The 27,803-nt window shown below is 38.1% G+C and overlaps 1 pseudogene; it reads left to right on the top strand.

Moving 5' to 3' along the window:
• The window catches only part of LOC139727045 (uncharacterized), a 136,818-nt pseudogene that overhangs the window by 91,499 nt on the left and 17,516 nt on the right, over positions 1 to 27,803 (top strand).

Genomic DNA, 27,803 nt, shown 5'->3' with positions numbered 1-27,803 from the left:
AGCTGGAGGTTTGGAGGGCCTATATATACTTCCGCTTTAATGTTTAACGACCGCTCCTTTGCGTTCAGAGGCGTTGCCCTTGTACAATGTATTACAAAAATGCACTGCAATCATTAATGTGTGTGAGCTTCAGTTCGCGTGGAGCTGGTGTTGGCTTGAGAATATTGCGAATTTAAACGATGCCACCATTCTATAAAACATATAATGCACATGACATGGTTTTGAACAGTCCAAAACACATGAGGCAAAGAAGTGGTCCCGCCTTACATCCAACTGGACCCCATGGAAGACCAGCTATTGCAGCTCGAGTATGGGCTATATACCAACCAGCCATCTTCTCAGATGGAAATGAAACAAACAAGCATGAGTAATGTTTTGTGCGAGCTCTAACCTTAATGATTATTCACCGATCTGTCATTATTTTTCTTCCTCATTTATTGAAGAAGATCGCCCTTTTCTTTTAAAACAAGCAACCAACATCCATGTCTCATAAATCACCTTCGCATCACATAATTCCTGACATCGGTTCACATAATTCTCTCAAGAACAACGTGTCAAAATTTTGCTTCCTTTGATGACAGGTAATTAGTCACGATTCATTGCTTCAAAATAATCTGCGCGCCTTCTTGCAGCGATAATCAATTAGCGACGTTGCAAAATGTCAACACCGTTTGCGAACCGCCATGGTGCATTTTTATTTTCTACCATAGTTAGAGAGGTCACCTCCCTGGTCGGAAGAATAATCAGAGCGTAACGTGTGGCGGAAGAAAGAGACAAGAGTGGTCATTACACGCCCGTTTCAGGGAAATGTGGGTTTTTCGCGCTCAGCCTACTTTTTAGGTCTCTTGGGTTACTGTTTAACGAATGAAGAGTTTGCTTCTTGGAAAGTAGATTATAGAAATACGATCTATACGCTGAAATTTATCATGATTTTTGGCGGTGTCTATGTCACCGTTTAATTGAGTCGATGTTTTTCCTCTTATATCTTCAAATATCATCCCCGATGATTCAAAAGTGTTTTATATACCTTTGATAGTGTAGGGCCTACATAAGGCGGTATAATTATGTAGACAACTGTGTAGTTGTTCATTACGGCAAAACGTTGAAGGATATCATGTTCTACCCAGATATTCCTCATGCGTGTATAATACTGTGTTTTATGTCTTGCTTTGTTTTATTCTAATGTATGGCAGCTTTTCCATTGCAAAGTGGGGGAGAAGAAGTAGGCTAGTCGTGTTTTAGCTTAAACTGACATGCGCTAGCGTCCTTTCGTAGTAAGTGTTACCTCTGCAAAAGCATCTCTTCCGAAGCTCAGAGGAAAGTTGAAAGCAATGTAAAATAGTGATTTTTCTCCCTCGTGGTCCATTTCCGCGCGGAGTTTCATCTCAAATTTTACGAAATACCAAATGTCATCTGCCGCAAATGACATGCTATTGAAAAAAAAAAATGTCGGTATAAGAGCACTTTTACTTTTAAAAGCTTTCCAAAATAAGCCGATGAAGTAAACAAAATATTCAACATTCATTTCCTGCCCTATTTCGATGACCCTTATCGCATAATGTCGTACTCTGCAGGTATGATACATTTAAATGTGAATTTGCAGTATAAGGTATAGATAACGTATAAATGGGAATAAGATGTCAAAGTTCTTGCCTTCAGTATCACTGTATGTATGATCGTATGTGTATTTGTGTGTGTGTGTTTGTGTGTGTGTCTGTGTGTGTCTGTCTGTCTGTCTGTCTGTCTGGCTGGCTGTCTGTCTTTTTATGCATCTTTTTAACATATTGAAACAACACACATATTCTGACTGATTCGTTTGAGGTGAATACAGTAAATGCTTAAATAATTACTGAATAAACTGATCAGAATACTCGTACATTATCAACACATATCGTTGATAACTTTATACCGGCTACAGTGCCAAACTAGCTTTATCAAAAACAAGTACAATCTCTGTGTGAACCTTTCTGAGTTAGAAACAAGGGGAGTTTCTCTTCCCTTAAGAATGAATATAAAAGTTTATCTCTCAGATTATAAACCCACAATTCCCTGAACAAGATCCAACTTTTTCCGTCCCCTCCCACCATCTCTCGCTGCCCCTCCCCAAAGAATAATCCGTTGGCAAAACTAATGATATTGCGCCACAAGCAAACAAGGACAATGTGCAATTTTAATCGTTGGTTTAGTCGAGGAGAAAGGTGCACAAATAAGGACATCACGCAGGCGTAATGGACATTGAGTTCATTAAATTTGCAATTACGCAATTAGTCCTACACTTTTGATCATTGTGTCGACCGGGATGAAAGATCCAGCTTTTGCCGTCCCCTCCCTCCATCTCCCCTGCCCCTCCCCAAATAATATACCTTGGCAACACTAATACTGTTTAGCCACAAACTAGTATAGACAATGTGGAATTTTAGTTGGTGGTATATAAGGTCGAGGAGAAAGGTGTACAGGTAAGGACATCAGGCCTTAGACATGATATGAGTTAATTCGCAATTACGTAAGTAGGCCTACACTTTTGATCATTATGTCGACCGGGATGAAATTACTTTTTATCGTCCATCCTTGTTTAAGAAGTATATCTACTTAATGTACATTACAAGCAGGATCAACGACATTTGTATTGTAGTAATCAACATCGTGTACTTGATCATGGAGTAATTATTATGTCGAAAATCCCATTATGGAAGAGGTTAATGATGTATGAGATTAATGTAAAATTGCTGCATGATTTATTATATGTTTGAGAGAAAGAAAATACACGAATACCCAATTACCCGGTTACCGTTATTAACTAAGTCATGATAGATTGAACATTGGCATAATCACCGGCATGGGAGGGCGTTAACCTTCGATGGCTCTGGAAAACCTATCATCCCTCCAGAAAAATGTCAAAATACAATCGCCTAATGGAGAGTTTATTATAAGAATCGAAGGCGTGGTTTACTGAAGCTGAATCCTTCACCAGAAATACAGAGCTATACGCATGGGTGAAATGATTCATTAATCAAGACGTAGCAGGACATAGATTGCCCTGATGCCTCCGTTCGGGAAATTAGCGTGTCCTAGATAAGTAATTGTTGTTTAATTCAAAATTCGTGTCTCGTAAATCGACACCGGGTAAGATCATGCAATAATGAGGATATACATCTATAAATAGAGAGAAGGACAAAGGAAGAGATCATGAAAAATTGTGTGAACTGTTAGAGGGACTTCTTCTCGTAGGAGTTGGGGATCGAAGAGTTCGAGATCTTTATTCGTGACCGTCATGGCAAAATACATTTTCATGCGCACGTCTCCACGCCCAAGTCGAGTTTTCGGTATTCATTTTGCTCTCTTGTCATCCTCTAATCTTTTATTGTATTCATCTGTGATTGGACGGAATTGCAAGATGTAACGGAGACGACGCATTTTTTTACATTCTCAGTGCAGGGCGAATCATGCTCCCAGCACGTGGTAGAAGTGTGAAGATATGAAATGATATAATGCTAGACCGCCCTCACACTCCCTCATCAGTCGCGCTTCACAGCCGAGGGCACGGGGGACGGTTCAGCGCACGCTTTCGCTCGCATGCCCATGTCATTGGCGAGGCCGCCCTAGCTGTGTTGAATGGGGGTTCTGTATAACATTGGCAGATAATAAGAGAGCAAAAGACGAGCTGGCGAATTAAGCAACAGGGGACAAAACTAATTTAGTACCTTGTCAGCAAAACACTAAGAAATTTCCGAATGACCGCTTGGTCAATTTTCTGACTGCTGTATACGTGGCGGAAGCAGAGCTAGTGAACCCAGAGGAAATGATAACAAATTCATAATATGACAATTCCGTGCAATGTGGGAATTTCTCCTCTCCGCGTCGTAATTTGGTTAAGTGGCCGGGAATTGGGTCGCTTCAATGCATGGGTGAACTCAAGCGCGCATTCGGCAAAATTTCCGTTTCATGAATAATAACTCATAAACGTTGCTATGATCTTTATTACATTTTTTTTTGTAAACGAGAATAACACTGAAAAAGGTCAGATAGCAGTTAAAAGACAAAAGGAAAACTTTTTTTTTTTGTTACGAGAGCTGCAATATTGTTATAACTGAGCTGTTTTTTTTAATCCGCCGATTTCCTAGAAGCAACGCATCAGCCTATGGGTTTTGTCTGTTTTTGTTACCTGTTCGATCGTTCGATTTTTTTTTTCGTTCAACACCTTCATGAAATATCTATAACGTAATGACATTATGGTAACCGACCAATCGGAAAACAAAGAAGGAAGTTAAAATACAATATCTTTAGCATTTTTCATTCTGTGCATACAAACACGTAATTTAATAGCTGAGTTGGAAATATCCTTCACACTCTCACACACGTACACTCAGGCACAAAACACGCACGTGCTAAAATCATCGTTCCTGCGCATGCGTGAAGAAATACATTTACTCTGGTGTGCGTGATGCGTCGCTATTTAGTGTTGACTAAAAAATATAGTTTGATTCAATTCATTGTAGTCAATCATGAAGCAATTTCTACATCTTTCCTTCCATGAGCTATCGGTGCTATAAATTGTTATCATAAGACTAATGATGCACGATTTTGAATGTAGTGAGAAATACATCATCATAATCCATATACCTACTTTATTCACCTCAAAAACAAATAAAATCTTGTGAAGACTCGTGACGTAATAACATCGCCACAGCTAAGTGTCCGGTTGCGCCTAATATCCCTGCATTGTAATGATATGGGAAATATACACACTATTCAATTTGTCGGATTTAATCTTATTCATTGATATCATCTTGAATGCAATGAAGAATTGCACTTTAAGCATGTAAAGCCATAGTGTTTGTGGTAAAAAACGGGTCCATTAAGGTGTCCATTACCGCACACCCTTGTGATACATAAATCACCAGCATTTTAATTGGCTGTATAAATGATTCATATCGATATCGGACTGGCTTTTTTTTTGGGGGGGGGTGGGGTGAGGTTCAGAATATTCCTATGGTATTTCTTTTCCTTCACCTCATTTGCCGCTGTATCAATTTCCCTTTGGGATATACAACCCCTCGTCATGAAAAAGAAAAGGAAATATCCTGTTGCTAAGTCGCTGATGCGGAGAGCTGGTTGCTACGCACCGCATCAACGGTCGCGAACCAGCGACGGAGCGATAAATGATGGGCAGGGGATGGTAGATCTCACCTGCTATTCCCATTCCTCAATCCATACTAATTTTAGCCGTCTGATCTCCACAGATGACATACGCGGACTATATACAAAATAACAAAACCCCAGAAACATGACATCGTGTCGTCTGCCCATATTAAGCCGTCAGAACACAGACCGTTACGTCTAGACATAACACATAGACTTGTTAGTCAAGCAAAACGGCGGTAATAAGTTGTCTGCTGTCAAAAGTCACTCAAGATAAAGAACTTATTTTATTTGCTACCACCCATAACAACGCATTGTTGAGCGCCAATCCCCTCCCCCCCCCCCCAAAAAAAAGACAGAACTAAAAGGAACAAAGCTCACAAACGAAATAAACAGAAGACCTGTAGAGGAGCAAAAATATGATATATATAACGACGAAAGCACCAACAACATTGACACAACCAGCGATGCTACCAAAATGAGATCAGGAAAAAAAGGAAGAGTGGTAATGTGACAAAACGTATCGGCAAAGTTCGGCTGAGGAGAACTTTCCAATGAGGAATGAAGGAAAAAAATCCATCCAACTGTACATGCCCATAAATAACTATAACTTGAAACCCTTTTATCACGCACCAGTAACAAAGTTTGTGATGAAGGGTAACATAAAATCTGCATTTTGATATGTCAGTAAAATAGCATGATAGGCTCGTTAGTTTTTTGTTATTTGACCTATCTGTTAAGGCACAGCATACATTAATTTTTAAGTCAACTTTAAGCCAAATCTTGGTCATTTCGTTACTAATCCATTTCCTACAATCAAAATCCTCATAAACATTCGTTATGGCGACATTGGGTTCAGAGCTGAAAATGTGCCCCAGATTAAATACCGAACAGATACAAAGAGAGATTTTAAAAAAAAGTAATCAAAACAAGTAATGAATATCATGATAATATATTTACGTCGTGTAGTTGTGCAGGGCTACTGTAGATTGTGAGTAACTATTGAGTCTCTTGAACATTATTCCCATAACGTTAGTGTGTCGGGAATGATAATTCGTAGGGCGGGAAAACTTCAGACTAAAATTGCGTTCCCACCATCTGACACTACACCATCTGGATGAAATTTTGCCTAGGAATGTGGTACACCTGTTGTTAATTTTGCGTGGGTGCGAATCTGGTCGAAGGAATTTGGTGAAACAAAAGAAAGAGAGAGAGAAAGACTAGTGGCTCGTATAAATGGTCATTGCCTGTACATTTCGAAATGATTTGAAAGAGAGAGAGAGAGAGAAAAGAGAAAAGTCTGAGAGAGAGAGAGAGAGAGAGAGCAGGGGAGAGAGAAAGGGAGGCCACAACAGCGAGGCAAGGTAGCGCGATAAATGGTACCCTATTAATATCGTTTTGTGACCCGAATTATGCGTGAACTTTAAAAAAAAAAAAAAATAGGACATGTAGACCATAGAACCCCGTCGCGTTTGGTCCTAACTTTTTTCCAGATGTCATTCCGGTGTGTCCTCTAGTAATGACAGGTTAATCAGTGACAGTAGCGGAATTCTTATACCAGAGTTAGTTTATAAGCGATGTGGTCAGATTTTTATACGCAGTATGGTCTTTTTCTTTTTTTTTCCTGCTGTTTTTGTTTTTCAATAGTATATAGCCAAGATAGTTTCCCACGGAAGGGATGCAACTCTCCCTTTTTAATATATCATAATGTACAGATATATGTGTGTGTGTGTGTGTGTGTGTGTGTGTGTGTGTGTGTGTGTGTGTGTAGGTGTGTCTGTCTGTGTATGAGCAAGTGTGTATGATATTTTGCCAATGTGTAGCTTGACAAGGAATTTTGTCAATATAAATTTTTGTATTCGGTGGCAAACGACCGGAGAGAAGTTGAATAAAGGAACTTCAAGAGGCAACGAGAGGCAGTCTTTATAATATAGTGTTCAATGATTCAAAGAGCCCGTATTCTTGTCCTATCATGACCTCAAACGTGTAAATCCCTCTCCAAAAATGCCATCTCAATATAAATCGCCACTTTAACTTTGTTCAATGAATATTGATTGTGAGGAAGAGGTCCTGTAAATGTGGGCTCCACGTTGATGTTTTGTATGTGTTGCTTCATGCCCAATCTAAAGTAGTGTTAACCTTTAAATGCCTTTTAAACTTTAAACAAATTTTATTGCCTATGCATATTACATTCAGTGATCTGCTTCGAGAACATTGTTGGATGAGCACGTCTAGTCATGTTAGAATGAACCGACACGATAAAGACAATAAAACAAATGCATTGATAAATGTAAATGAATTTGTCAACCGTGACATTGAGGGCGACAGCCACGCGCCCATTCATTACGAACAACACTGGTGGGGAGAAAGTTGTGAAATTTTCATGGTGTGATTTACATATTAAAAACCGGACAAGCAAACAAGTACTTGCCGATTGGTGACAAAATGCACACCACATCTGAGCTATTCAAAAAGTCAATTTTGTGTTATCGGCGTTACAATGCAAATTGGAAATCACACCATTAGAGAAGAGGGTGATACGTGTGTGGGAACTTTAGATCTATGAATAAATCATCTATGATCGTCAAAACCACATAGGTGTGTCTGTTCACATTTTTCCCTTTATTTTTCATCTTTTTTTCCCCAAGGGAAATGGGACTTGCCTTTTACTGTTTTATGTCTGTGAAACTAGATCAACTTCAAGGCTACATAGGGAATGTAACGAATTGAATCTTCATTTACAAACTGCTTTGCATTCCCAATTGAGACGTCACCTTGTTCGGGGCTGACTGATTGAAAGTGCTTTCCCACAGTGCACCTGTTTTTTTTTTTTAACCCTTTCTATGCCAGGGACTTTGGACAGTGTGTGCAACGCTATGGGGAATTCTGTGCCAATCGGCACCGAAAGCGTACAAAGGGTTACCCGGCACCGTGCCAGCGAAAGAAAAAAAAAAGATATCATTTTTATGTGTTGTGTTTTTGTACCGCAGCGGCTTTTCTTACACATGTCTAATCCAAAATCCATTCGATTTGTATCACCTTCATCCACACATTGCCACGATCCATATCGTATAATCTTGGTACATAATATGATCGACGTTTGTTATACCAGATTACAGAATTTGTTTTGATAGTTTGGATATTCGAAGTACTATGTTTGGACGAGGAGAAGCGCAATGGTAAAAGTCGTGTTACAAATGTTTATCGCACATTTTTAAGAATAGTATATTATATAAATATATATATATATATATATATATATATATATATATATATATATATATGAAATGTGACTACCCAGTGTTTGATGCAACACTATAACACGTTACGCCATATGCTTGTTGTCATAATACCAATGTAGCAAAGATGATTTCAATGAAATTCTATCTTCAAGAAATTAGTTTTTTCTCTTCTTTTTCTCCTTGTAAATTCAGTCCTGTAGTCCTGTCATCTGCATCAAGAACGTTCGTCCTATAGTGCCGAGATTCACTGTATAATCAAACACATATTAAAAGTAATGGACATGACTTACACCTAAAACGGTGGATATTATATATGAAAGGAACTGTCCTATATCAAGATACCAAGCGTAAATCACGAAAAAGAATTATATGATATCGTAAACTTATCGTAAACTTTAAACCTCTCGATAATCAATGCATTTACAGTATTCCTGTTTCAACTATAGCTTTCATTAAATTATGTATTCATACATCTCATTCCATAAAACTTGAAGTAGTCTCAAAAGTTCAAAACTTGTTTCCTTATTTGTAAATTTGTCACACAGTTTTCAAGTACCTCCAGTGTAAAGGCGCTCCGGATGCGGAGGACCTCGTTACGACTGACGCGATACCGACTACGGAAGTGACGACACCGACACCGACAACACCTGAGCCAATAACCACCAAGGAGATGGCGAGGACTACGGAAGCGACAACGACGTTCATCTCTTCGCTGACCACAAAGTCTTCCGCTACGAAGTCGCCAGCGGAGAAGAGAATCGTAAGAACTCTTCCTCAAGTTTACTTCACTCCCAGTCCTCTCCTCAATCCTAATCATAAGTCACTGGGCGTCCCAGTCGTGCTGACTTTTTCATAGCTTATGACGATTCACGCAAAATCTATGTGACATAATAATTATTCCGTGTACAAAAATTTATATGCAAAATTGTGTATAATGTGCGTAAATGCACTTTGTGAATAAATCAAATCAAATTTCCCTGTTAACATTGTTTTTAAGATAGGTATTGATGTTGATTTTACAAGATATTCAATTTTGCATGTGCATACAAAATCAGTAAAGTGTCAGTCACTTTTAAGATGCGTTCAGTAATCAATGAGCCCATTAATATGATTGTACTTAATCTGTGAATCTTAAATTCCATTAAAAGAGTGGATAGTATGCCTACTTCAAAGCTCTAGAGCTTGATGTATTGGACCATAAAAGGGGCAAAGAGAAAACCAACGAATCGTCTTTAACGCTTCCATTGCTCATTGCAGCCACGTATCGTATTACCATGTGACGTCACAAGTACATGAGCTCAGTTTTGTGTAACGACCGCTACAATTAGACCTTACCTATCTTCCCCTCACGCATCAAATAAAAGCCCACGCCACAAGAACGATTAAGTGGCTTTCCAAGTAATTATATAGAATCACTTTATTTCGTCTGTGTGTGTCGAGATTGCATTTTATGGTAGTTAGTTGGAGCGCTGCGATAATATATTTGTCATTGCTTTTATTTATAATAAATAAAACACTTGCCTACAACCGAGCGGTCAATTTCAGTGTCAGAGGCCCCTGGGGTCGAACTATCCGTCTTCCTAACATGTCGCTGGGACAAAGAGGAAAGAAAGAGAAGATAACTTTATGCTATTAACGATAAGGCGGTAAGTCCACAATGTATTATTTTAAATCAGGTCTTCTCAATCTTAGTCTCTTTTTTCTTTGTCTTCCCTTCCAGAACGCGGCGCGGATCGTCTTTGAGCAGTCGAAAGAACAAATCGGCGACTACATCTCACAGTTTTCGGTGAGTTAGAGTGCACGTGACCTATATCAGGTGGAAAAAGGGGGAGAAGAAGAATTCGGATGTCACTCCAGTTCCGATTGACGGATCCGATTCGGTTAACACGTCTTAGATATTCACGTTCATAGATGTGAGACTTTTGATTAAAACATGACAATTAAAGTTGCAAAAGAAGCTTTGCGGTAGCTAGTCATCGACATGCATGAAAACACACAGTTTTGTCTCTTGACAATTCAGTTTTAATAAGCCAGTTCGGAGATAGCTCATGTGCACATGGGTACAAATGACCTTTCATTTTTCTCAGTTGGTTAGGCACTTCACTCAATTCAAAGCGACATAATGTAGCAGCTTGCCCAACATAGCAATTTATGGAACTCGTATTCAAACAAAGAATGAACCTGTGTAGATGAAGTGACCAGAATGGTTCGTCAATCAACACTTTGGGAAGCATCTATTTCATTGAGCTGTTTTGAATACATTAACAAACTTTTCTGTTAACATTGCCAAATACCAGGCATGCTGTCAGGTGGATGTACTGGCAGGCACCATTTATAAGGATTCCATGAATAATCATAGCATTACAGATGCTTATCTAACTGAAATTAAAAGCCAACCTGTCTCTCGGTACAAATGACCTTGTTCTGCTCATGCTCAAACTGGAACCCCGAACTGGCTTATTTGTTCCATTTCGTTTCCCGGCAGAGGAAATGGAGAGTCGGACATGCGACTCTCGAGGCTCTGTTAAATATTCTCCAAAAAGAAAAAACAAAACAGAAACAGAAACAGCATGAATGTCCTCCAATAATTTCCGAATGGAAGCGAACGCACACACTTCCCGCGCTTGTAATCGAGTATCGATCATACTTGACACCGTCGTCTGCTGGAAGCGTCCACTACCCGTTGGCGGCTAATTTGCAACAACGCCCTCTTTTTTTATTACGACTTACCGCAGGAATAGGTGGCATCGCGTCCGCAAAACCCAGCCTGTTACCACAATCACGTATACTTTTGAAGATTTACAGCGCGTACTCGAACGTGATCGACGATCATCCATGACGTCATAAATAAGCGCCCGCTATGGACGCAAGTTGGTCACGTACAATACCATCACTACACTATACATTATGTTTTATTCCACAAGGCCTCGGCGGTGACTACCTGACTGACGTCGCCAAGGGTCTAGGTGACGATGAGGAAGTCGATAGAAGAAGGATCGGCTAATCACATTGAGGGTTGGTCCCCTCACGAGCGGAAATTAAGACTTGTAAATCATAGCATGATATAGGTACTTCCTACCTCGCTTGTCTGCCCGCCCCTGGGTTTTTGGTTTTTGGTTTTTGTTTTTGTTTTGCACTTTCTTTCTTTCTTTCTTTTTAACTCTCCGACTATGCGGACAGCCGCCTATATGCCATTTGATGCAGTGATCCTATGGGGCGCCATGTAACTTTGTATAGGCTGCGTCCTAGCATAATCTAAAGCTATTTTCAACACGACGCAGGGAGAAAGGAAAGCGGCCAACGCAATCGTCGTCTCAAACGTCCGCGTCGCAAATCTAAAGCTCCCTATTATCACGTCTGCAACAACATCCTTCTTTAGAAGTCTTTAACTCCTGGCATAAGATCATACGATCACTTACGATCAATTTTATAGACCTACAAAGAACCAAAAAAAAAAAAGAGATAACGATAAACGAACTGGTTTCTGTGTAACTTTGATGACCAAAAACCTTACGATTCGTATTGCATTGAGAGGCACCCTATTCCGTTTCCTCCGCTCCGTGCAAAAAGTAAAGGTTACGAAAGCAGATTGCTCGACGCAGGCAAAGATAAAAGTGCCTTTGGTACTGCCTGCCTATGAGGGCAGGTTTATTAAAAAGAGATCAGTATCCATGGCAACGAAACATTGCGCAAACATTCAGCCGGAACCTTTCTCCGCAATGTCACGTTTGAGCAATTTCGGTTGACATATAATGCTTGAGATATAATATATGAAGCCACACCGTGCCATGATATTGAAGCTTTCCAATTAACAGAGAAATGGGTGGGAGGAAGGGATGGGAGAGAAAAAGTTGCAATATTTTGGTCACCCATCATATGAGCAGATGATTCAACTTAGAGTATTACGTCATCACTCCTTGATTTTTCGGGCAGACTTTTAAAAATTCAGTAATGTTGTATATTTCTCTTTAAAAAAATCGGTGACTTTCCTCAAACAATTATAATGCTAACATCAATAATATATGTAGGAAAGGTTTACAAGGTAAACATGCATCATCAACTCCAATGACATCCTTTAATAAATAGACAGACAAACAGGAAAATATCATGGGAATTTAGCTACTCACGTGGATTAAATTTTGCTGGACGCATACATCAATAATCGAATTACACTGTTTTTTATCAATCACTTAATGAGTAAACATCATCGTACTGATATGTCTCCCACTCACCCCCCCCCCCAAAAAAAAGAAGAAGAAGCAGAAGAAGAAAAGAAAGAAAGAAAAAGAAGGTAGGGGTAGGACAACAATGAGGAGTAGAAGGCGAAGAAGGGGAGTAGGAAGAAGAAGACGAAGAGAAGAACAAAAATGATGGAGATACAGATTAAACAAAATACTTCACACTTCATTATAATGTGCATGGCCTTGATTTTCTTTTGTTCGATCTTTCCTAGAGTAATCGCCGAATGAAAGGCTTTATTAATCGGATTACACGGCGACGGAAGCATCCTCATATGTCTAATTATAATTGAAACTAAGGATGCACAAAAACGACACCGCTTCTTTGAACATCAACGAGTTTTTAACCAGATTACGAGAGCAAATGTGATAGATTGCGATTGTTTCGTCATATGACTGATTAGAATCTCAGAATAAAGAGGCTTATCTATACTAATTGCATTTGGGGAGAGACTTGAGGGGAAAAGTGCGCTTTTTTAAGGGTGTGCTCCAAAAGAATTTATCATAGTAATTTATCACTTATGATGCAGTCACTGTGGACTCTGTTTATGCTCGATAAATGAAGAATGTAATGAGTTCGTGATCTGCTAATTACAACAATTTGATTTGCTTTTGTTTTTAATTCTATGTCGTTTTACAGCCGTTTCTGGGTTGTTGTTGTTGTTGTAATTGTTGTTGTTGTTGTTGTTGTTGTTGTTGTTGTTGTTGTTGTTGTTGTTGTTGTTGTTGTTGTTGTTGTTGTTGTCGTTGTCAACCAAGTTTGTTAGAACCACCGACAACTACGAATCGAAATGGTATTGCTTTTCAGCTCTGGTAACAGTTAGCCTGAATTCACCATATGGTATACAAATTCAAACGCCCTCTCTCTGCAAAAGAACTTATTCTTTATTCAGTTAGAAGGTGTTGCCTGGGCATGGGTACATTAGAGCAGCGCGAAGAGCAATCATAATAAAGTGACTTTGCTGATTTTTTTTTTATAGTAATATTTCTTGAAGCAAGACTACACTACTTCTTGATGACGCATTACGATCATAAGCACCCTCCACCATCGATAAACTCCCAGGTCGCTCGTAAGCCATTTCTCAGTGGGCATAATATACAATATAGATATCATGCAGTCATTAGATTAAATTCATTCCGTATTACATTTCTGCTTCTCTCATCCGATCTCTCTCTCTCTCTCTCTTTCTCTCTCCCTCTCTCTCTCTCTCTCTCTCTCTCTCTGCTGTCTTCTTCTCTATCTATCTAGCTATCTATCTATCTGTCTGTCTGTCTATCTGTCTATCTATCTATCTATCTCTCTATCTATCCATCTATCTCTTTTTTCTCACTCTTTCAGTCCCCTGTAATGTCACGAGGAATTTAATTATATATCTGTGTTTAGTTTTGCTGTGTCTACTATACAAATTTCAAACCCCGACCCACAAAAAAGAACAGCTTGTTCTCATAACAATGCTGATAATGGCAATTACAGTCGTTCTGTTTTTATGGAACCAAAGTGAAAACTACTTCCTCCACCACTCCTTCTCCTAATCTTCCTCTCTCTTTCTCCTTCACTCTTTCTCTCACTCCTTCTCTCCAACACACAAACCCCCACATACAGACGCACCCACACACGCAAATAAGAAATTCTGTATTATAGGCCTATACACATTTTTATTTGTATGTATATATTTATACATATTTCTGTCACTCGTAGATCACTCTATCTATCTCCATCTCTCACTTTTGCACTCTCTCTTCTTGTATATTCTCTTCTTTATACTAGTATATATCTTCCTCTCTCTCTCTTCCTTCCTTTATACCCTTCCTCGCATTATCCCCTTGTTACTGGCGCCACCTAATAAGGGGACCTCTCAGAAGTTTGCCGCTCCGTCTCGGGGAGACAGAGCAGGATGACACTCTTTTAGATTCTTGTCAAGTCGTCTCCCTCGTTTATCTTTCTCACAGAAGCACGACTGTCGTGATTAGCTGCCAACATCTCGGCTAATTTTCGCTCCGTAAATTCGCCAAAGTCCCCGTGACTTTACAAAGTGCAACCGATTTCCACTGGCGCCGCCAACGTGAGATAATGTCTTATACAAACACCATCTTCTTTTCCGCCCATTTTTGACACCAGGTGTAGCTGCAGTATATACTTGAAAATTCGCGAGGAAAAGGAGGGCTGTGATTGTATCTCAAATCATACTTAGGAATCAAGTCTACGACTGTTTTTGCCTCCTAATATGAGACTCATTGTAATTCATTTTGCTTGTTTTAAGAATAGTTCAACACGGTTTTTGACGGGTCTTTGTTCAAGCAGTTTGGGAATTCTGCTCTGTTCTGTGTCTGAATTATTTCTCTCGTTTTTTAAAGATGCATGGGTTTTTAGGAGCAAGAAAAAATGGAAGTTCAAATCTTCATTACCATCCCTTCCTTTTATTTTTTTTTTTACTTTTACTTTTTTTCTTTGCCATTTTTTCCGCTATTTCCTCTTCTTGGGAAGTGACCAATCAAACTAGATTCATTTATTCATCCATTCATTTTAACACGGGGAGACCCATTCAGCATGAAGCTTTGTTTCAATAAAATTCATAGCAGTTTACAATTCTAAACGAAATAAAACAAATCATGTACAGTATATCGGAAGAGAAGATATATGTATACAACATATAAAATATTTAAAAACAAATCGTGCATAAAACAATTAGCACCAGTTTAACATTTATGAAGCGAAGTTCAGAAGCGCAAATTCGAAGCAAATTACTGTGCAGATGTCGCAGTGCAAATCATATAAACAGCAACTGATTGATGTTAAGAATTCAAGATAAAAAGAGACTGTCGCGACCCCTGTCAAATTTCCAGATCTGTAACATTGCAACAAACGTGTCGTCGTGTTCGATAATTACATCCGATTTGATTTCATGTGTCGTCAGTTGCTGTTTTAATGATTGGCAAGGCGAGATCTCTGTCGACATGTTGGTTTCTCGTTTTGTTTTGTAGGTTTGCCACAGAGAGGGAGAGAAGGAAATGAGATATTGGGACATATACATTTCTAATAATGTAGTTAACATTTCATTTCCTCTCTGTGTGTGGTGAAATATTATATACCTTTGATTCTGATGGTGGTGAAGTGAAAGTTTATACATGGCGGTGGGGGAGGGAAGGCTAATGCGTGTAAACTTGAACTAACAAATGCGGGGAAAGAAAGCTTTCACAATGAACACTAGAAATTGTTTGCACTTGAATTAGTTAAGTGGGATATTGATTTCTGGACGGAAGGGAAGAAATCTCAATTAGTATTCAGAAACTGAGTATCCTGTCCTTTCACATACTTCCGACCTCAGGTCGGAAACATGCAATGAACATGATAAATGCACTTCTTCGTGAACAGGAGACTATTTTCCGCAATGAAAACGTGCCTGCTTCTTATGCCAATATTTTAAATTCATGATTTGTTCATGTTCTGGCGTGCTCAGTGACTATGCTCTCAAAATTACATTGGGGAACAGAATGATATATAATGGTTTCTAAAAGTGTGGAATTCACTTTTCGTTTTCCCCCAACTGATAATGACTTGCCATATCAAAGAAAATTACTGATCCTTTTAACATCAAAACGTTTAACCCATTCAGTCCACAGCGACCTGTACCAGCACAAACTTATATTTTCGTCATTTTTGCATTTCAAAAGAAAAGAGGAAAGAGTGAAAATCTTTTTTTGCCAAACAGAGCATGCAAAAGTAAAACAGATGAAAATTTAACAGAAACGGTATGACGGTAATGGACTTTGTCACGATCTACAAGTCTACAGATCTACGTCCATCTACACTTCTGCAGACCTATACTCCCATCGTGCCATCTAATCCACTTTCGCCGATTCGGTGGAAACAATACCAAGATAATTCATATAATCATACAAGACTCTATAATATGAATATAGATAGATAGACGGATAGACAGATAGATTGATTGATTGATTGATTGATTGATTGATTGATTGATTGATTGATTGATTGATTGATTGATTGATTGACTGACTGACTGATTGATTGATTGATTGAATGATTGAATGATTGATGGATGGATGGATGGATGGATGGATGGATGGATGGATGGATAGATGGATGGATGGATGGATAGATGGATGGATTTATGGATTGATTGATCGATTGAGATAGAAAGATAACATAGATAGATATATAGATAGATAGATAGATAGATAGATAGATAGATAGATAGATGGATAGATAGATATCCAGTCTTTCAGTTCCTGCATGGAGTCAAACGTCAATCTCAAGAGACAAAGCGAAGATAAGTGACTTTTTGTATTAACCAACCATGCCATTACCATTACCCCTTATTGACGATGAAAATAATATGACGATTGTAAACATTATAGTAGGGTGTGATTACAATGGCGGCAGGACTAAAAAGGGAAATATGAAAAGAAATAGAAGGAAAGAATAAAATAGTTGCACAAGGAAAATCCTGTATAATGACATTGAACAGATTATGTCTCCTGGGAATAATGTTGTTGCATTTTGAATTTGGCGACGTTATTTTCATCGCAGCCTTTTTATAGGATGGTGAAACTTTGATTAAATTCTCTCCTTCACAACACCGTCTGCTTTAGTGTTCACACGGTAATGTCGCCATGCGTATAGGAATAACTTGCAGCGTTCTGCATCAAATTTACTCAATCATGTCATTTCAATTAACCTACATGCGTTCCCTCAATCTAAAGTGCGACGTAAGTGAAGCTTTCTCCCTCCCCCCCCCCCCCCCCCCCATTCAACCTCCTTAATGCTGTTACCAGGATGACAGAAGTGTATGGATTCCTTTGCAGGAACATTTGCAAAATACAGAACGCAATAAGGCATTAATACCGCCGTGTATATAAGGAGAGTTTTTATCTGTTAGTAGGTGAACATCGCAAGAGTTGCGTCAGAACAGTCTGCGGAATGCAAAAAGAGAGATAGTGAGACCAATGAAATGGTAGAAATTCCTACCGAAGAAACGTCTTCACAGTTTTGCTAGACTTGGCAAATGCGTAGTTTGATGGAAGGGACTTAATCGTTCAAATTCATTGACTTCCGCTTATGTGAAAAGACAGCGAGCTATAGAGTTACACTTAATTTGGGAAAACAGAGGAAGGAAATATCTCCGCTCTGTCAATTTGAAACAGATTGATTAAAAACAAAATGGGCAAATATAAGACCCTGCGGCCAGTGCTAAAAAAAAAAATGTAGAGGATTGAATGTGAGCACATATGTCAGGAATGAGTCTCCGGTTTGGTGCTGACCTTAGAACCGTTATTGGCATGCAGAGCAATCTTTTATTTGGGCTTTCAATTACAAAATAAAGAAAAGAAGAAACGTTTCTGATTTCTCCAAGGTGGACGCTGATGAGTTCCTGTTTGTGAATTGTTATGATTTTTTTTTCTCCGTCAAGGAAGGAGAATGTTTTCTTTGTACGATTAGAATGATCGTCACGCAATGCATGGGGAGTCTTTAGGCAGAAAGTAATAATCGTCTCTTCCTATATCCGCTGTCAATCCAGGACTAAAATAAAACCCATGTGATGATGGGAAATGAATTTTTAGAATTCAAGCTCACACCTTGTGATATTATGTTTCTTTGTGCGTGTATGAGTGTTGTAGGTAGGGACAGCCAGAACATTTTATTTTTGTCTTTCATTTTTACTTGGCTGAAACGGTGTTGAATCTTTAATTTGGAGATTTGGAGAAAAAATGGATTTGACTTCGTAATGCTGTGAGCTATCAAATCTTTGTGTGCGAGACTATTATGACACGTTAGGCACCCCCTAGATAATGTAATTCCTTATCACTTGATATACTGAGAATCTATTAACTGTGCCATTTCCATTAGCAGCAGCGATTTGTTCCCTTCCATGAACATGTGACTCTTTATTTGTGTAAGCATACCAAGAAGATTATCAAATCGAAGAATCTATTTAGTAAAGAAAAAAAAAATGTCAGAGGTGAAATTTATCATAATAAAGGTGAATGTATCGGATGTGAATGTGTCATACGGGGAATGTGTCAGATGGGGATTGTGACCATACGTGAATGTCGCACAGGAGAATTAATCAGAAATTAATATATATATATGAATATATATATATATATATATACATATATATATACATATATATATATATATATATATATATATATATATATATATATATATATATATATATATATATATATATATACATACATATATAGTGCGAGAGATAGTTCCCTTCCCAAACGTGCGCGGTGCCTCATTGTTGGTTGCATATAACTTATACTGAAAGAAATTAGACTGAGGCGGACGTTGCTCTCGATCTTGAGTCTCCTTTTTATTCAGTCAAGCTTTCGGCCAGTCATCAGGCCTTCCTCAGGATCTACCAACAGAATAGTTATTATCTGAATAACCTGATGTGTCATATAACATGTAATGCAATTTCATATATTACCAATTTTCTGAATTATTTCCTTTATATACACAAATCAATCATTCAATTCAATACAAATATCCAATCTCGCCTCATCTCATCATCAAAATAACATCATATATCCAGAAAATATATATGAATAGATTCTTATATCATAGTGCTGACATATAATGACCATATTTTCTCATAATTCTAAGCAAAATAATCACAAACAAACTCATATACATATATAATATGTTCATATGTCTATTTGCATTGCGTATATGTATACATACATACATACACACCCACACCCACATACATACACACACACATAATGATATATTCACATACCCACACACATACCCAAGCAACCACACACACACACACACACACACATACACACACACACAACTCCGGCTGTTGGTAGATCCTGAGGAAGGCCTGATGACTGGCCGAAAGCTTGACTGAATAAAAGGGAGACTCAAGATCGAGAGCAACGTCCGCCTCAGTCTAATTTCTTTCAGTATACACACACACACACACACACACACACACACACACACACATATATATATATATATATATATATATATATATATATATATATATATATATCAGAGGTAAATGTATCAGGCGAATGCATCAGAGCTGAATGTATCGGAAATGAACAAAGATGAATGTATAAGAAATGAATGTATGTCAGAGGTGAATATATCAGAGACGAATCTCTTCGAAAGTGAATGTATCAAAGGTGAACTTATGCAATGTGAATGTGTCAGAGGTGAGTTGTGAATATGTCAGGGGTGAATGTCTCAGAGATGAATGTGTCTGATGTGAATGTATCAGAGGTGAATGTGTCAGAGAGTGAATGTGTCCCAGGTGAATGTATCAGAGGCGAATATATCAAAGGTGATGTCCTAGGTGAGTTTGTCAGAGGTGACTGTATCACAGGCGGATGGGTAATCTATGGGAAATGCGTGTTGTAGTAAAATCAAACCGTTCTCAACGGGTTAAGAAGTTTCACTTCAAATGTAACATTACGTCAGTCTGCACGTCTGGAGTTGATTTTCCAACCTAAATCGAGGTACAATACAAGATTACTGTGGCAGACAACATTTGAATACGCAACTTTTTTTTAATGTCAAACCTGACGTTTTCTTATACATTTTTTCTGTGAACAGTCGGAGCATGTTTTCACGGAGGATGTGGGCAGAATCTGTGCATAACTGATTATATAACCGGGATTAATTGTACAACAATTGGGTAAAGGATACACGCTCCCATGGAATGACCGTGTTTCTATCATTACTAAGAGGGAAAGTCGCGACATTACACGCGTTGTGAATACCCTGCCATTGACAGTGATTGATGTATGTTTTGTATTTTCCACGCATCTCCGTTAAATACCATTAACCTCAAACACTCTCAAGATGTTATGATATGCCTGAAATATATGAAAACATAGTTTTATGTAATACATACATGTGATGAATAAATACATTTACGTATATTCACAAACATAAGTGGTATACATAAGAATGTAAAGCGGTGCATGTTGCTTGCTGGATTAGTAATTGAATTGTTGTAGGAAATAATACAATTAAAATCATGTGCAAGTGTGGGATTTTCAGTACTGTGAGTACCTGGTAATGCCTGTGTTTGATAAATACACGAAAACACTTTGTCCGTTTGCATGCAAAGAGAGAGAGAGAGAGAGAGAGAGAGAGATGGAGAGACAGGGAGAGAAACAGAGGACGACAGATTGATAGTTGTATCAGTAAGTTGCATTCATACCAATCCTCTAGGAATGCTCTACATGTAATTTATGTACGTGAACATTGGCGAGTCGGGAATGACTCATCCAGCCCCCTCCCCCCCCCCCCCCCCCAAAAAAAAAGCAAAGAAAAAAATGAAGAAATATATGAATTAGACAAAACAAAGGCAGAAGCCGTCTTGCAAGAGTAGACTGGCGATCAGATGTACCGAGTAATCAAGAAAATATTCTTCCGTATATATACTGTCCAAGGTCTGGTCTACGATGAACATCACGCACGTGACGGGCATATCGGATGTAAAATCAGTCGGTGCATGTAGACAAGGCGACGTGCACTCCAAACCCTGTCGTTGCTATACAGAGAAACTAAATCAGAGGCATGGAATAGAAAAAAAGAGATGGGTAGATGTGATTAAGATGGAACGGACAGACAAAACGAAATAAGGCTCGTGATGATTATATGGAACATACGCGCGCGCACACCTACATAATAGAGTTACGTAATCTCACATCAATCGATACAACTTTCCAATAGGAAAAATGAGAGAAGGCATTAAAAGACAATGAGTGAACACTGGTGAAGGACCACTTTAGCCTTGTGAAAAAGATCATAATGCTTAACGCTCCAAATATTACAATTGCACATATACATATGTTTACGTATCATTATATACATATACTTTGTATTAAAGTTCATGACCTGTATTATTTTTAATCGCTCTAACAATATGAGTTTTCAAATTTATACTTTCCATACGTATTACTCTTTGCTTTTTGATGGAAAACGTATATAACTGAATTGAAATTGAAAAAAAAAATGTTTTTCTTAGTATTGTGAGAGGTTTGCGGTACGAGTGCTTGATGTATGACATAATTGATAGGTAATCCTTCCGTGTTGATATCGCTTGGGGAGAAGGAAAGTGTTAGAGAAAATGTCTTTTATGTGGATTATTCCTGAGTTATGTCATGATGATGTATATATCCTTTCTTCCTTTATTATCTTTCCCCTTTCTTCATCATAATTCAGAATGACTCTTCGGCAATGGAAATCCTAGACAACATCATCGAGGCCCCACCCCCTAGGCCTGGCAACGACCAAGGGGTAAGTGCACTTCGTACTGGTCATGTCGATTTCACTTATGAACGTATGTTTTCACAGACTGTGGGATGAAAGGTGGAGTGAAACTGAATAAAAACAGATAGACCAATCTAAATGGGAAAAGAGGAATACTGGTGAAAAAAGAGAGATAGATAGAAAGAGAGAAAAGAGAAAGAGAGAGAGAGAGATAAATAGAAAATGATAAAGGAAAGAGAGAGATAGAACGTTGAGCAGATTATCTAGAGAAAGAGAAAGAAAAAAAGGAAGAGCTGAGAAAAGGCTATTAAGATCTCAAGGAACTGAAAAGACAAAAAGAGAGTAAAAGTTGCTTACATATTACATAGAGAAAGAGATAAATAGCATGAGAGAGAGAGGGAGAAGAGAAAGATAGAAAAATTAATAGAAAGATAGCAAGGAAATAGACGGAGAGGATGTTGCTGACTAATCCTCTCGAGAAAAAGAGAAAGAACTGAGAGAAAGATGCTGAGATCTCAAGAGGAAGGAAAAATAAAAGAAGAATAAGTTTCTGTGATCTGAACCATATACATGATTGAGAAAGAGATAGATAGAAAGAGAAAGGGAAGATATGAAAGAGTGGAAGGATATGAAGGAGGAACAAATAGAGATAAAATGAGATAGGATTAGACTGATGTAGAAGTAGAGTATAGATGGAGAGGAAAGATCCGTTATCTTCTTTATCCATACCTTCCAACAGAGGAGTGACTATGAATGAATAATTTTGTAATACGAGAGTGACGTGCGCAGATCGCATCCTGGCCGTAAGAATATGACACTTGGTTATCATTCGCCACACGTATCAAGTGAATATCTGCAGAGTTTTCTTGTAATGATGAGAGACTCGCTTTGCCCGTTTAACACGTCGCCTCCGGGAACTTGGTTTGCCCAGTGCAACGTTTACAGGAGAAAACAGAATCCGCAAGAAACGGGTTAACATGTTTTCTTTCTACCTTCCCATGTTTCTATTTGTCTAGCTCTTATTCTGTCTCTCCATCTCCCCCCCCCCCCCGGACATTTTCTTTATAAGCCTGTGAGCTTTACGGTAGGTTCCTCCCACCTAGAATAAGTTCTATACCGAATTGCGTCGTCACGTAATTTTCGTTATACGTATTGTCATGATATCTCCTTGAACGTGATGTGCCTTCATATTGAATTCATGAAGGTGTATATTTCCTGCGGTACTCTCTCCATAGCTATTCGAATTCAAATTTAGTGTATTTCCACAATTTCAGTTAGAAAAAAAAAACAATATACAGATACATTATCTCACAGGTTTGTAGCTGTACGGTATTACCATGTTTTATTCGTTACCTGTTACGTTCTATAACTTATATGTGTTCAGTTAGTGTTGTACATGCGAATTGCTTGAATTAAGTTGAAGTGAATTGAATTAATTACTTTATATCAAGATCTTCAGTTGGCATCTATAATTGACTGTCGTACGCATGCAATCTCAAATGGCTTTTGAAGAGGGGGTGATATTATGTTCATTAAAGTGGTGGAAACAGTTCTCATTCGAGCATTGCGGGGAGGGGGAGGGGAAGGGGGAGGGGAGGGGCCGATGGAGATGAACCAGATGCGGCTTACAACAGTAGCTAAATGGGCTTAAAGGGATACTATAGTTTTGGTTGAGATGGGGTTCAGGTTTCCAACTTTTTTGTGAGATAGTGAGAAACCTCTTATGAAATATGAAATAACATAATATTTGATGAAAATTGGTTTTGATATGGCTTAGGAATCTAGTAACAAGGAGGTCCTCATAAAAGGTGCCCCCCCCCCCATATTATAGGATCATTGTTGTTGAACTTTTCTTTTGGATATCTCAGCCATTTCAAAACTGATATTTCATCAAATAAACTTTGAATACCTCTTAAAATTGGAATTTGCACTTTAATATTTCACAAGTTTTTTTTCGAATTATCTCGCAAAAAAAGTTGAATCTGAATCCTTCATCTCAATCAAAACAGTATCATCCCTTTAACAACAACCATGATTTTCAGTCTTTGTCGGAACTTTGTCATGCTGTGTTCGACTGCGATCCCCTAGGGCAGGAAAGTGTTGAAGAATTTCAAGAATATTTGAATGGAAAGAGATCAAATATATTTTTATCACATATTATTATGTGCTATATTCAGCATCATCTTTCAACCGCAATGTGTACATGTAGCAGAAGTTCTTCTAGCATTGTCTAGAGGATCGTGTGCTACATCTGGACATGCTGATCAGACATAAAGAACCGCCACCAAATGACTTCAGCCTAAACTAGAACAAAATGTCTGCGAAAGGTGGCTTCTGCACGAGTTTACACGACATGATGATTTAGTTTTCAGTTGACATAGTAGTAGTAGTGGTAGTAGTAGTAGTAGTAGTTCGACTAAAGTTGGCTCATTTTTAATTCCCCGCAGCTTTCTAAAAATAAAGAATAAAAGAAGTACCTTGACACCAAGGTGAAAACTTTCAGACTGCACTAAAGACTACGACAGGCCATTTGATAATTTGAAAGGACCGCTTGCTGAAACGACGTAGGATGATAGTGAGGGAAATTTGATCCCATAGACTACCGCCATGTTTACACCCAAGAGATTGATTTGTTTGAGTTTCGTGCATTAATTTTGTTGCCTCACAAAAGGAATACCTTAAAGCTAAACCCACGCACATTTTGACATGCTACGTAGAGATTTGCACAAACTTGTCGCAGTGTGGGCGATTTGACACGATCGATCGCAAATGTCATCGTAAACACAATACATCAAGAAAGTGCGCTTGAAAGGTAAGCTATTGCGCATGACCGATGACTAGACTTGAGTCAAGCAGGAAACCTAACATGAGAAAGACAGAGAGAAAAGGAGAATAAGAGACCTGCTCTACCATACTAAGAATACAACAAATCATGCCAAAATAGCATTTACACCATAGTAATGTAGTGATGGAATTCGATCAACCTATTGATGATGTGCACGAATGTTAGAATTATTATGTACCTCAAAATATCTTCTTCTTTTTTGTAAGTCAAGATTACTGTCGTTCATCGTCCTTGTTTTCATCTACGGAAAGATGCAAATTTCTGTCGTGAATTTGTTGTAAATTATGTTCAAAGATCGAACACAACTAGTTGGCCTAACATCTTAAGGCTGGGAACCCGAATAGCATCCAATCTGATACTGTTCAATCAGAATTTCAGACTGAGGATGAAATTTTAAGATACACGGAGTTAATCGTTGCATTGGTCTTTTGATTACTCTGATGTCATATAGTTATCAAACACTGTGCGCTATATCTCGACTAGAGAGAGAGAAAAAAAAATGAAATCGCTCTGAATGTAGGCTAGCTACGTTCCTCGAGTGCCAGTTTGGTAATGCCCTGCTGGTAATGGGATCGCGAAACTGTTTATAGGTGGATAAACGAAAGGTATCAGAGTACACGGTTCTCTACCACCAGAAAATTTGCTAAATGCTAGGCTGGATGTTATCGACATTCTCTTCTGGTGACGTTGGAAAGTTCAAGTCTATCACTACCAGACAATTACCGAAATTGTCCCACAAATTGTGTCCGTACCTAACAGCGAACAGTTCTCTCTGTTGCATAATTGTTGCAGGTGCATAATTTTGTCAAAGTAGAAACATGTGAAGAGCAATTACGTGTTTATCCAAGGCCAGATTATCGTAAAAGCTGTAAGTTTGTTTAGTCAAATCATGGCTACCAAAGTCTCAATTTGAAGTATTTTTATGATATGACTGAAGAGAAAGGCATGCAGTGTGCAGGGATTTCAGAGGTAATAATTGAGAAACATGAAGAAGACCAAGGTCAGGGTTGTATATGGAGAGTCAACAATTTTAATATAGAGGACATTCTTGTTACGTCATCAGCTGACACACACCCACAAAGACACACAGACTCACCAAAGAATGAAATCACATTTGCACGCACACGTTCACAGAAACTCACATGGTGTACTCAAGAACAGCTAATAGGGACAATATCACTGAATAATGGCTCAGTGCATCGAAACAACGAGGCAAAATTGATGGGTGCTGTTCGTTATTCCGAAGATTCGCTATTCCGAAGGTTCGTTATTCCGAAGATTCGTTAATCCGAAAATGAAAAAGGGTTCGTTAATCCGAAAATTTGTGGCGTTATTCACAAGTTTCGTTATTCCGAAGATTCGTTAATCCGAAAATGAAATTCGGAATAACGAACCTTCGGAAATATCGAATCTTCGGACTAAAGAGCCTTCGGAATAACGAACCTTCGGAATAACGAGCTGTACCCAAATTGACAACCATTCATATAATCATGCTACCATGAACAGGTTAAAGAACAATTTCGGACCAGTTAAAAGTTAGTGTGAAAGAAAAGGTAAGATATTTCACGAGCATAACAGCGAAAATGTGATGAAAATTCGATGAAAATTAGGGAAGTTATGCTTTTGTGAAATGTTGCTAATTTTTGTAAAGCAGTTCTTGAACAGTTTAGGTGAATATGCAAAAATTATTGCCCTGATGATGTTAAAAGTGTGTTAAATACTTTTACATGTACATTCCTGGTTAAATGATTTCAAGATAGTGATCAGTCAGACGTACTTTGGCTTTGTATTGAGACTGGACCATATATGTATATATAATTGCGCTTGAACAAACAAAAAAGAACCAAACAAACAAACTGGAAATTTCAAGGTTATATGCACCAACTATAAAGCAAGTTATTTAAACAGAGGGACCATGCACTTTTGTAATACGATCTTTTCTTTCTCTCTCACACACACATATACAAGCTTACACTGAGTACACGAGGAACTCCTTGAAAGGGGAAAATCCAGTTCAAATATAAGTCAGTGTGATAAGAGAGAGTAACATATTACGAGTTCAACGGTATAAATTTGATCGAAATTTCACTATCGAAGTTTCACTATTTTAGGGGGAAACAAATCTTGAACAGTCAATATGAATATGCAAATGGCAAAGTTAACATGTCATTTCCTCACAACTTACCATATAGTTTGTACATAAAATTTTGACATTTACAGTTTTTCATTCAAACATAATTATGCCCGAGGCTCAAATCCTCGTATATCTAAACTGAATACTATTCTGAAGTCATTCAACCAGTAAAAACATCATATTTCAGACTTCAATGACAGAAACATTGAATTTTCGTCATTTTTTTTTACATAAAAATTGTGAGGGTATGACATGGTTAGCTTACTCATTTGCATATTCATACCTACTGTACAAGAACTGTTTTGGAGAAATTATCAAAACTTCAAAATTTCATATCTTCCTTATTTTTCATCCGATTTTATTCAAATTTTTACTGTTGAACTCGTAAAGTTTTACTATTTTTTTTTATTAGACTAACTTATATTTTGGACTGGATTTCCTCTTTAATATTGTAATGTTTAATACAGAGATCAAATGAGACATATGTTTACACAAAGAAGAAACATAATATAGATAAACATTTTCCGCTCTTACAGGCATTACATTGCATGATACACAGCACTCAAGACTTAGCTTCAGAAGCAAAAGTTTATTCCCATAAAATGAAAAAGTTACAGTCGTGTTACGCTCGTGGCGCCGGAGCGTCGTGGTTTATGGGTTTCGTTATATTAATCAGTTCATGCCGATCTGTTATTCGCTTCTCGTTTACACAAACGCCCACGTGTTTGTAATATTATGTGATTAAAGGCAAATCGTCGTTCAATGACTTTACAAAGCCGCTTAGATGGTCAGGGGCGTGATGACCGCAAATGTTCTTTCTTTCGAAAGTTTCGAATAATGTAAGAATGAGATATCAAAATTAGGCTATTAAATCCCGAATACGATGTCAAGGATAATAAACCTCATTCTGTTTTCTTTCTGAATCTTAAAT

Source organism: Diadema antillarum, unplaced genomic scaffold, assembly GCF_040938485.1.
Source record: "Diadema antillarum isolate AM-2024a unplaced genomic scaffold, OU_Dant_1.0 seq00000113_RagTag, whole genome shotgun sequence".
NCBI classification, from domain to species: Eukaryota; Metazoa; Echinodermata; class Echinoidea; order Diadematoida; family Diadematidae; genus Diadema; species Diadema antillarum.
The sequence above is the reverse complement of the archived record's forward strand: the minus strand, read 5'-3'. Positions and strand labels throughout refer to the sequence as shown.